The following is a 9,618-nucleotide window of genomic DNA, read 5'->3' as shown; positions in this document are numbered from 1 at the left end:
ATATCCTATACCAGGTTAAGGAATCTCTTTCTGTTCCTAGTTTGTTGAGAATTTTTCTCATACATTGATGTTGATTGTCCTGCTTCTACTGAGATGATTTTACAGTTCTTCCTTCGTTGACTGACAATGGTGAACTACCTTGAATGTTGAACCAGATATGCATTACAGGATAAAGCCTACCTTGCTATTATGTAGTATCCTTTTTAATGTATTGCCAGACCCAATTTGCTAAAATTTTGTTAAGAATTTTTCTATCTTTCTGAAAAACACTGGTTTGTAGTTTTCTTTTCTTGTAAAGTCTTTGTCTAATTTTGGTATCAGGGAAATGCTTGCCTCATAGAACGAATTGGGGAGTATTCCTTCCTCCATTTCATGGAATAGTTGTATAGAAGGGGTATTTTGTCTTCCTTAAATGTTAGTTAAAATTCCCCAATGAGGTCATCTGGGCCTAGAGTTTTGTGGGAAGACGATTAACTCCATATTCAATTTTTTTCATAGACGTAGGACTACTTAGGTTGTCTTTTTTTTTTTTCTAGGACGGGCTTTTGTACTTTGTGTCTTTCAAGGGATTTGTTATTTATTCTAAGTTGTCAAATTCATTGGCATAAAGTGTTCATAATATTCCCTTATTATCCTTATGAAGTCTGTTGATTCTGTAGTGATATCACCTCTCTTACTCCTAATGTCAGTAATTTGTGACTTCTCCCTTTATTTTCTAATCTAACTCATGAGAGGCTTATCAATTTCGTTGGTCTTCCCAAGAATCATCCTTTGGTTACTTTTACTTCCTCTAAAAGTTTTCGATTCCCCTTTTCGTTGATTTCTGCTCTTTATGACGTCCTGTCTTCTTGTTTTGGATTCAATTACTTTCCCCTCTTTCTGTTTTTGTAAGGTGTGAATTGAGGTCATTGATTTGAGGCCTTTTCTAATGGAAGCATTTCATGTTATAAAGTTCTTTCTGTGTACTACAAGTTTTGAGATTTTATTTTTATATTCATTCAGCTACAAATGCTTTTACATTCCCTTTTGCTTTGTCATTTGACCAGTTTGATTTGTTATTTGACCATTTAGCAGTGGGTTCTTTTGTTTCCAAATACTTGAGGATGCTCTCAGTCTCTTTCTGTCACTAATTTCTAGTTCAATTCCATGACTGTCAGATAATATACTGTGTATGAATTGCATCTTTTAAAATTTACTGAGACTTGTTTTATGGCCCAGAATATGATCTATCTTGGTGAGTCCTCAGCGTGCACTAGAAGATCGTGGGCATTCTAACGCTACAGGGTGAAGGGTTGGAAACATCGGTGAGGTCGGGTGGATGGCGTTGACCCACCTGGAAGATCCTTGCAGATTTTCTGTAGACTTGTTCTGCTCATTATTGAGAGGGGTGATACAACTTATAATTATAATTGAGGATTTATACAGTCTCTTGGCGCTTCTCTCAGATTTTACTTTGGGCATTCTGAAACTCTGTTGTTTAGTGCACATCCATGTAGGGTGATTGTCTCTTTCACCATTATGCAGGGTCTGTCTTTATTCCTGGTCATATTCTTTGCTCTTATTTCGGTGTTTTTTGTTTAATTGAGGTGAAATTCGCAAACATAAATTATTTAAAAGTGTACAATTCAGCGCATTTAGTACATTCACAGTATTGTGCAATCATCACTTCTACCTACTTCCAACACATTTTCATCCCCAAAGGAACCCATTAACCACTCATTCTGCATCTCCCCCCCCCCCCACCCTTCAGCTTCTGGCAACCAGCGTTTTCAAGGTTTATCCATGTTGCACCATTTATCAATTTTTTTTTCCTTTTGAGCAGGCGTCTCACTCTGTTGCCCAGGCTGGAGTGCAGGGCACACTCACGGCCACCCCAGCATCGACCTGCTTGGCTCAGGTGATCCTTCCGCCTCAGGCTTCCAAGTAGCCTGGGACTACAGGCGTACGCTACCATACTTGCTAACTTTTTGATTTATTATAGAGATGAGGTCTCGCCAAATTGCCCAGGCAGGTCTCGAACCCGCGGGCTCAGGCAATCCACCCGCCTTGGCCTCCCAAAGTGCTGGGATCACAGGTTGAGCCACCAAGCCCAGCCTACTTCATTCCTTTTTATGGCTGAATAATATTCCATTGTACAGACATATCACATTTTGCTTATTCATGTGTCCAATGATGAACATTTGAGCTGTTTCAGATGTATTGACCAGTTTGAATAGGGCTGCTGTGAACCCAAGTTTATTTTTGCTGCCTTCCTGCCTCAGGTTGTGTCTATTTTAGGGCCTTCAGTTTCCTCACCTGCTTCAGAGTCTGCCCTCTGCCACCTGGGTTATGACTGCCCTCCCTCCACAGGGCGCCAGGCTTCAACGTGGCCTGACCCCCTCACTGCCCTGCCCTACACTGTGTCTACACGCAGGCCAGGGAGAAGCTTCCTCCTCCAGGGAAGCAGATCTTGGCATGTCACACTCTGCCCAGATCCTCCAGGAAATAACTGATGAAAGAGGAGTGAGCCTGGTTAAGCCAGGTGAATTTTTAACTTTTTGGCCTTTTAAGCAATGCGACAACAGAATGAAAATTCCACACGCTTCTGGGAGCTGCTATTTTGACACTTTTGGACTCCAATCCCATCAAGTCTGTTTTTCTTTTCTTTTTTTTTGAGTTGGAGTCTCACTCTGTCGCCCAGACTGGAGGGCAGTGGCCGCTCCCAGCCACCGCAGCCTCAGCTTGCTGGGCTCCGGCGATCCTTCCACCTCAGCCTTCCGAGTAGCTGGAACTACAGGCGCGAGCTACCACACTGGCTAATTTTTGATTTATTGCAGAGATGAGGTCTCGCCAAGTTGCCCAGGCTGGTCTCGAACCCGCGGGCTCAGGCCGTCCACTCACCTCAGCCTTCCAAGGTGCGGGGTTACAGGCTGAGCCACCGAGCCCGGCTAAAGTCTGTTTTTCAGCACTGTTTCCATTCTCCCTCTTCTAAACCCCAGAAGGGGGTTCCGAGGCTAGCTCAAATCAAGCAGGCCTTCCTAAGGACTGGGTCCTTGCTTCTGGCCCTGCCTGTGATCGACCGTGGCAGACCCGGGTTCATATCCTGACTGTGACCTCCGCCATCTATGTGGCCGCAGACAGGCTGCTTACCAAATGGCCCCCTCCCCAGGCTTAAGTTGCTCGTCTGTGTCTGAGTGATAACAGCCTTCGTGGGGGGCTGTGACCACTGAGAGAGCTAACTTCCACCCCAGAGTGGGCGCAGTGCTGACACTCCGAGCCCAGCTACAGGAGAGGCTGACACAGGGCTTCTCTGGGAGGGCTCAGAAGCATGGGCCCAGTTCCCCGTTCAGGTGTCTGGGGGCAGCCTGAGGTTTCCCAAAGTGTCGCAAGCCAACCCCTGGGGACGTGTGAGAGAGCGCTGCGTGATATACAGATAGAACACTTTTCAGCCGGGCTCGGTGGCTCAGCCTGTCCCACGCCTTTGGGAGGCTGAGGTGAGTGGACTACCTGAGCCCGGGGGTTCGAGACCCGCTGGGGCAACTTGGCGAGACCGCATCTCTACAAGAAATCAAAAATTGGCCGGGCGTGGTCGCGCGCGCCTGTAGTTCCAGCTGCTCGGAAGGCGGAGGCGGAAGGATCGCCGGAGCCCAGCGGGTCAAGGCTGCGGTGGCCGGGAGCGGCCGCTGCCCTCCAGTCTGGGCGACAGAGGGAGACTCCAACTCAAAAAACAACAACAACTTTTCACTTTGTCAATCGTGCTTATTTAACTGCATATTAGAAAAAAATCTGATCTACGTTTTAGGATGAGACTCTCTGAAAGCAAGTTGATAGAAATATAAACAGCAAGTAACTAACACGGAGATGTGGTAAGACGTATGATAATGGTGAACAGAGTGACAGGTTGGCCCGGCATGCCTGAACTTGCCTGATTTTTGTGCTAAAAGTCCTGCATCCCAGGGACCCTCTCGACCCAGGGGAATCTGGAACAGTTGGTCATCTATGTGTGAATGCAGTGTTGGGGACATGCAGAATGCAGGCATTAGAGGCCCGTTCAAATCCTGGTCCAAGACTTGCAGGCCCTTTGTAAGCACATAACAAGTTGTGGCGAGTAGTAAATGGGCAGATCTAAATTAAGGACCTGGCAGGGAACGCGGTGGGTGCTGAATTCAGCATTAACTTAACAAACATCTGGATACCCAGGGCACGTCAGGCAGGGCGTCAGGTGCCCCAAATGCAGCGATGGATGAGCTTACGTGATCGGGGAAGACAGTTGAACACGGAACCATCACAAGGGGGTTAGGCCGATACGAGGTGCTCGGAAGGACGCTGGGGAGCAGACCTGCAACTTGAGCCCTCAGCAAGGCGCCTCGAGGCGATGGGTCTGGGGGAACCAAGCTCTGGCGGAAGGCGGCGGGGCCCCGTCACGAGGGGGCGCTGTAGAGCAAGCCGTGGAAGCCAGGGAAGGACTTGGGATTCTGTGTTCGGGACGATGGGAACCACTGAGAGATCAAGCAGAGGAGGCCCGTGACCTATTTCTGGCTGCAGCCCGGAAAGCGGACTGGACTGACGGAATGCAGGGAGACCGACCGGAAGGTGGTTGCAGCAGCTCAAGCCAGAGGCTGACACAGTCGGGGTGTGGCCGCAGAGCTAGGGAGGTATTTCAGAGACAGACTCAGGGGGATGCGAAGACAAGTCGAACAGGGGAGGAGAGAGAGATCAAGCACTGGTAAGACATCCACTGAGATCAGGGCCGCTGAGGACAGCCTGTTGGCAGGTGGAGAGGTGGGGGGCTTTGGAAGAACACCTTTAAGTTTACTTTAAGATACGTGGGGTCTGAGGTGCTTGCATACAATCTAAATTAAGCTGCGTGGGGGAGTGTAGGGAGAGATCTGAGCAGGGGAGAGGGATTTGGGAGGCACCACCACGTGGACGGATCTGAAGCCACAGGGGCTGCTTACGGCGCCTCAGAAGCATGGACATGAGAACAGGACTAGAGGGAAAACGGAGGGTCTCAGCCTCGAAGGAGGGAGCAGAATGAGAAAGTTGGCAACAAAGGAGACCAGTGGTCAGATTGGTAGGGGAACCAGGCAAAGGTGATGTTAAGCCACGTGTGGGATACTGTATTACTTCAGTGAACAGTCAGTGCCTTGCCCTGTGACTTTTTTTTAAAATTTTAAGTTGGAGTTTCACTCCGTCCGGCGCCCAGACTGGAGTGCAGTGGCATGCTCACCGCCACCCCAGCGTCAACCTGCGGGGCTCTGGCCATCCTTCCGCCTCAGCCTTCCGAGTAGCCGGAACTACAGGTGCGCACACCTGGCTAATTTTTTATTTATTGTTGAGACAAGGTCTCGCCAAGCTGCCCGGGCGGGTCTCGAACCCACGGGCTCAGGCGATCCACTCGCCTCGGCCTCCCAGAGTGCTGTGATGACAGGCTGAGCCATCGAGCCCGGGCCACTTTTTGGACACAGACATACCCCAGTGATTTGTTCTGGCCAGTAAGATGCAAGCGACAGCAATGTTCACTTTCAGGCAGAAATGTGACAAGCCCAAGTCCCGGGCCTTGTCTCTGAGATAATGAAAACATGCTGAGTACCTCGGCCTGGGTCCGTGCATGGCTTTGAGGTGGGAAGCCCGCTTGTCTCTTGCGATGGAAATGTGGCCTGAGCGAGAAACGAACTTTGTCGGAAGCAGGGCCAGCTTTGTGGATGTCTGGCACCTCGAAGGACCCCACTCTTAGTTTGATGCCCTGCTGCGGCCACCTTGAAATGCTGTTTTCGAACAGGGCCTGGCCAGTTATGCCACTGGTCCTCGTAAGCCACTGAGATTTCCTGAGATGTGACTACGGTATTACCTACCCTATCCTAACTGATACACCAATGAAAGAGAGGCAGTTGAGGAGAATATCAAGCGCTGTCATGAGGCCAGGCCAAGAAGGCCTGGACAGGGTGGCTAGACTCAGGACACCGAGGACAACTCATTCTGGAAGTGCAGCCAGGAAGGACGCGTGGAGGATGCCCGAGGGAGACGAGACAGAGAGCTCTGACCTGTCCTTTTTGAAGTGGGAGACATGTGGAAAGCCTTCCGTACCGAAGTGAAGAGTTCTTAGGGAAGCACAGTGGAGAGAGACAGGCGCTGGGAGACAGATCGACAGAGTAAGTCTTGCGGGGGGGGGTGGCAGAACCCAGAGCACAGGCTGCAGGATGAACAAATTGATTTGAACGGTAAGGGGGGAGGAAATGGCCGGTGCTCAGGAGGCGCCCACCTGAGGCTTTCTGCTTTCTGTGAGGCAGACAGGAGCTCATTTGCTCAGAGCGCGAGGGCCCTGAGGAGGGGCGGAGTGGAGACTCTCGTGGGGCCCTGGAACACGGACCGACCCGGCAATCCTGGAGGGGAGGCGGGCCCAAGGAGTTGTGACCAGGAATGGCTCCCGGGGATGCCTTTTCTCCCGCAGCCGAGACCAGGCCCTCAGACATGGCGGCTCATCTATCCCGGGATAGGGATGGGCCAGGTGGGTGGGAAGGAAGCAAAGCAACCAAGGCCAACTAGGAGACACTCCCAGAAGGGTATCATTTGTGTGTTGCAACTCAACAGTAATTCATGCAAAGCGGCTGGCCTAAGTGGTGTGACTTCGCCTTCCAGCCTGAGGACTCCCTGCTTCGAAGGCCCCACTGAACGTGCATGGGGGGCGCGGGAAGGTACTTTTTAATGGTTTTATAAATTGTACAGATACATTGCAGACTCATGCAATGCTGCCGGCGTTGGACGCAATCCTAGGCCGTAAGTCTGCACGCTCCTTTGCAACTGGTCCTGTAATGGCAAAACCCTTCCCCTCGCCTTTATTGTTGACTGTGACTCCTGCATTATCTTCAAAACAAAGGAACACACCATCTCTTCTCCGGTATGACTCTTGTTGTCAGATGACCACTGCTGGATGCACCTTCTTTCTGAGTTCTGGTTTGGCCTTTCTTGACAGTGGCCATCACCATGTCACCCACACCAGCAGCGGGGAGTCTGTTCAGCCGCCCCTCGATCCCCTTCACGGAGATGATATACAGATTTTTGGCCCGAGTTGTCAGCACAGGTGATCACGGCGCCTACCGGAAGACCCAGGGAAATCCGGAATTTCACACCGGAGGACCCACCATGTCCTCGCTTAGACATCTTGGATGCTGGAAAGAGATGCGCATTTGTTAAGCGCCTACGGCTTGCCAGGGCTGAGGAGCTGAAAGGAGCTGCCAGCTGCCCCAGCAGGACCTTCTCTGGTCCTTCTCTGGCCACCGTAATGCAACAGTGCCTTGGCCTGATGTTCTGAACACTAACCCGCTGAGCAGGCTTCCGACCCGAGGATCCATCCCTAGGAGGTCAATGAGCACGTGAGGTTGCACGCAAAGCTGCCGTGTGTCCAGATTTGCAGGAGCTCCTATCCCAGAACAAGACAAAGAATCAGTGGCATACACCAAGTGAGAGCTCCAGGGAGACGGTGTGGCTTTCCCACGAATACCTCGGGGTTCACCGGCTGGAGGCTGCGCAGAGCCCTGGAGGGGACCGCACGAGTGGGGTCAGGGAGCCTGGGGTGAGCACGGAAAGGCCATTCCAAGGAAGGGGGCACCGGAGGCGGCCCGGGGAACAGGAGAGGCAGCTTCGGGCTCCCAGGAACCCCAAGGGATGGCACAAGCATGTGGCAGATTGTCCAGACTCCTGTGGTGGCTTTCTTTCCTTTGGGAAGGCATCGCTTAGAGCCACTGCTAAGCTTCCCGGGTGGAAATTCTGGATCCAGGCTGGAAGCGCCTTGGGGGTGGAGCAGACAAACCACTCTCTGCTGCAAGCCTGGTTTAGGGAGCGGGGGCAAGCAGTGCGAGGGAGGGAGGCTACCAGGAGAGCAGTGAGGGAGTGACCTGGAAGCCAGAGACCTGAGTTCCCACCCGAGCCTTGTGACCTAGGCCACGTGCCTGACCCCCTCTGGAACGAGTCTCTGTCCTGACATCCTGATTTGTTAACCTGAGGGCAGGCGCTGGCCGTTAGCCCTGCCTGGTGCCCCTGAGGGGTGAAGGCCACACCAGTGTGGGCCCGAGGGCCAGGCCCATGTGGGCAGGGGCGCCCTGCCATGGGGGAGGGGCCTGCTCTACTGCCCCCTGGCCCTTCCTCAGGATGGAGGCCTGGAATCTAAGCACGGAGGGAGGTGCATCCTGGGACAGGAATGGGGCCCGGCGATCACTCGGGCCCGTGGGCCGCGACCAGGTCAACGGTGAGTTCCTTTGCTCAGGCCTGACAGTGCTACTGACCCTGCTGACGTGAGCGCTCTACTCTCTCGGCCCCTCTGGGCTTTTCCTGGCGCTGGTCACAAAAGCTTTTTCTGTGTCACACACTGGGTTTATCTCACAGTTGTTCTGGGAGTCCAGCATCCACTTGCTTTCCGTGGGGCCACCACAGCCGGGCCAGGTGCCTCTGACACCCTGGGTCAGTGAGCACGGGGCTGAGACCGGTCTGTGCCTGCCCATACTGTCTTCCCTCGGTGTCGGCCCATCCTCCACTGTCCTATTGGTCCTTGTCTTTCCCATGAGCTGCTTTCCTTACTTGTCGGTGGCTTTCGCTGCTTACTGCCAGAAAGTTCCTGTTAGGAGTCTGAGTGCAGGCAGCTGGGCCTGGGTCCTGCTCCTCCCGACACATCTCCCAAGGGCCAAGAAAAGCTCCTTGGCTTCCAGGGCCCCATGGGGCCTGTCCCCCAGGGAGGAGAGAGAAAGAGGAGACTCTCCCAACTTTTCTCAGAAGCCTTCCAGCACCCGTGTGGTGCTGTGTGACTGCCCAGGAGAAGTCCGAAAACCCACTGGGCAGCGCCATTCCTCCCCGCGTGGTGCAGGGCAATCCTGGAGAAGGCTGGGGCCGCCAGGGGTGAACGCCACCTGCTCTACCAGACACTGTGACGCACGCTCATGTGTCATTTCGGAGAGAAACTGAGGTGCAGGCTTGTGAACTGTGAAATAATTTACTCAAGGTCTCACGGGTATGGAGTAGTGGAGCCTAGACCTGACGCCCACAGCTGCACTCCTATGCACCCTGCTGGTCCTTGGTGACCACTGTGCCAGCCAGGGTGTGGGGCGTGACCAGTGAGGTTCACAACCTTTGGAGACGCCCCTGCGCCAACATGCACGCCACAAACGCTGGCCTGAACCCGACAGCTGTGCTGCCACTTCTCTCCACTCCTTCGCCTCCCTAACAGCAGCCTCGGTCTAATTCTGTTGAGGTCAGTGTGTAGGAAGCACACTTCCAAGAAATGGAAAACAGCTCAGAAAAACACAAGTGACTCACAAAAGTTTTATTTGAATGGGGTCACATCTAAAGTTCTCATTTCAGTGAACAAACAACTCACAGTTCGGTGCAGTGTTTCTAACACAAGCCATATACAACTGAAACACACTGAGTGAATAGTGCACTTGATAGAAAAATAAATTACACTTTAAAAGCTATTGCAAAGCTTTACACACATAAAAGGTAAACAAACAGTTAGTGAGGTCTTCATAACCATCTATCGTATCCAGATAAGAAGCCAAAAGGGGCAGAGGGACATGTGCTATTAAAAAACCTCTCTAGCCAGGCTCGGTGGCTCAGCCTGTAATCCCGCGCCTTTGGGAGGCTGAGGTG

The 9,618-nt window shown here is 52.2% G+C and overlaps 1 pseudogene; it reads right to left on the bottom strand.

Moving 5' to 3' along the window:
* Nucleotides 1-6,718: 6,718 nt before the first annotated feature.
* LOC103261749 lies at nt 6,719-7,140 on the bottom strand (annotated as a pseudogene).
* Between the last annotated feature and the right edge of the window lie 2,478 nt (nt 7,141-9,618).

Source organism: Carlito syrichta, unplaced genomic scaffold (genome assembly GCF_000164805.1).
Source record: "Carlito syrichta isolate Samal-C Ts95f unplaced genomic scaffold, Tarsius_syrichta-2.0.1 Scaffold303994, whole genome shotgun sequence".
Lineage (NCBI taxonomy): Eukaryota > Metazoa > Chordata > Mammalia > Primates > Tarsiidae > Carlito > Carlito syrichta.
This window is presented reverse-complemented; position numbering and strand designations above follow the sequence as displayed.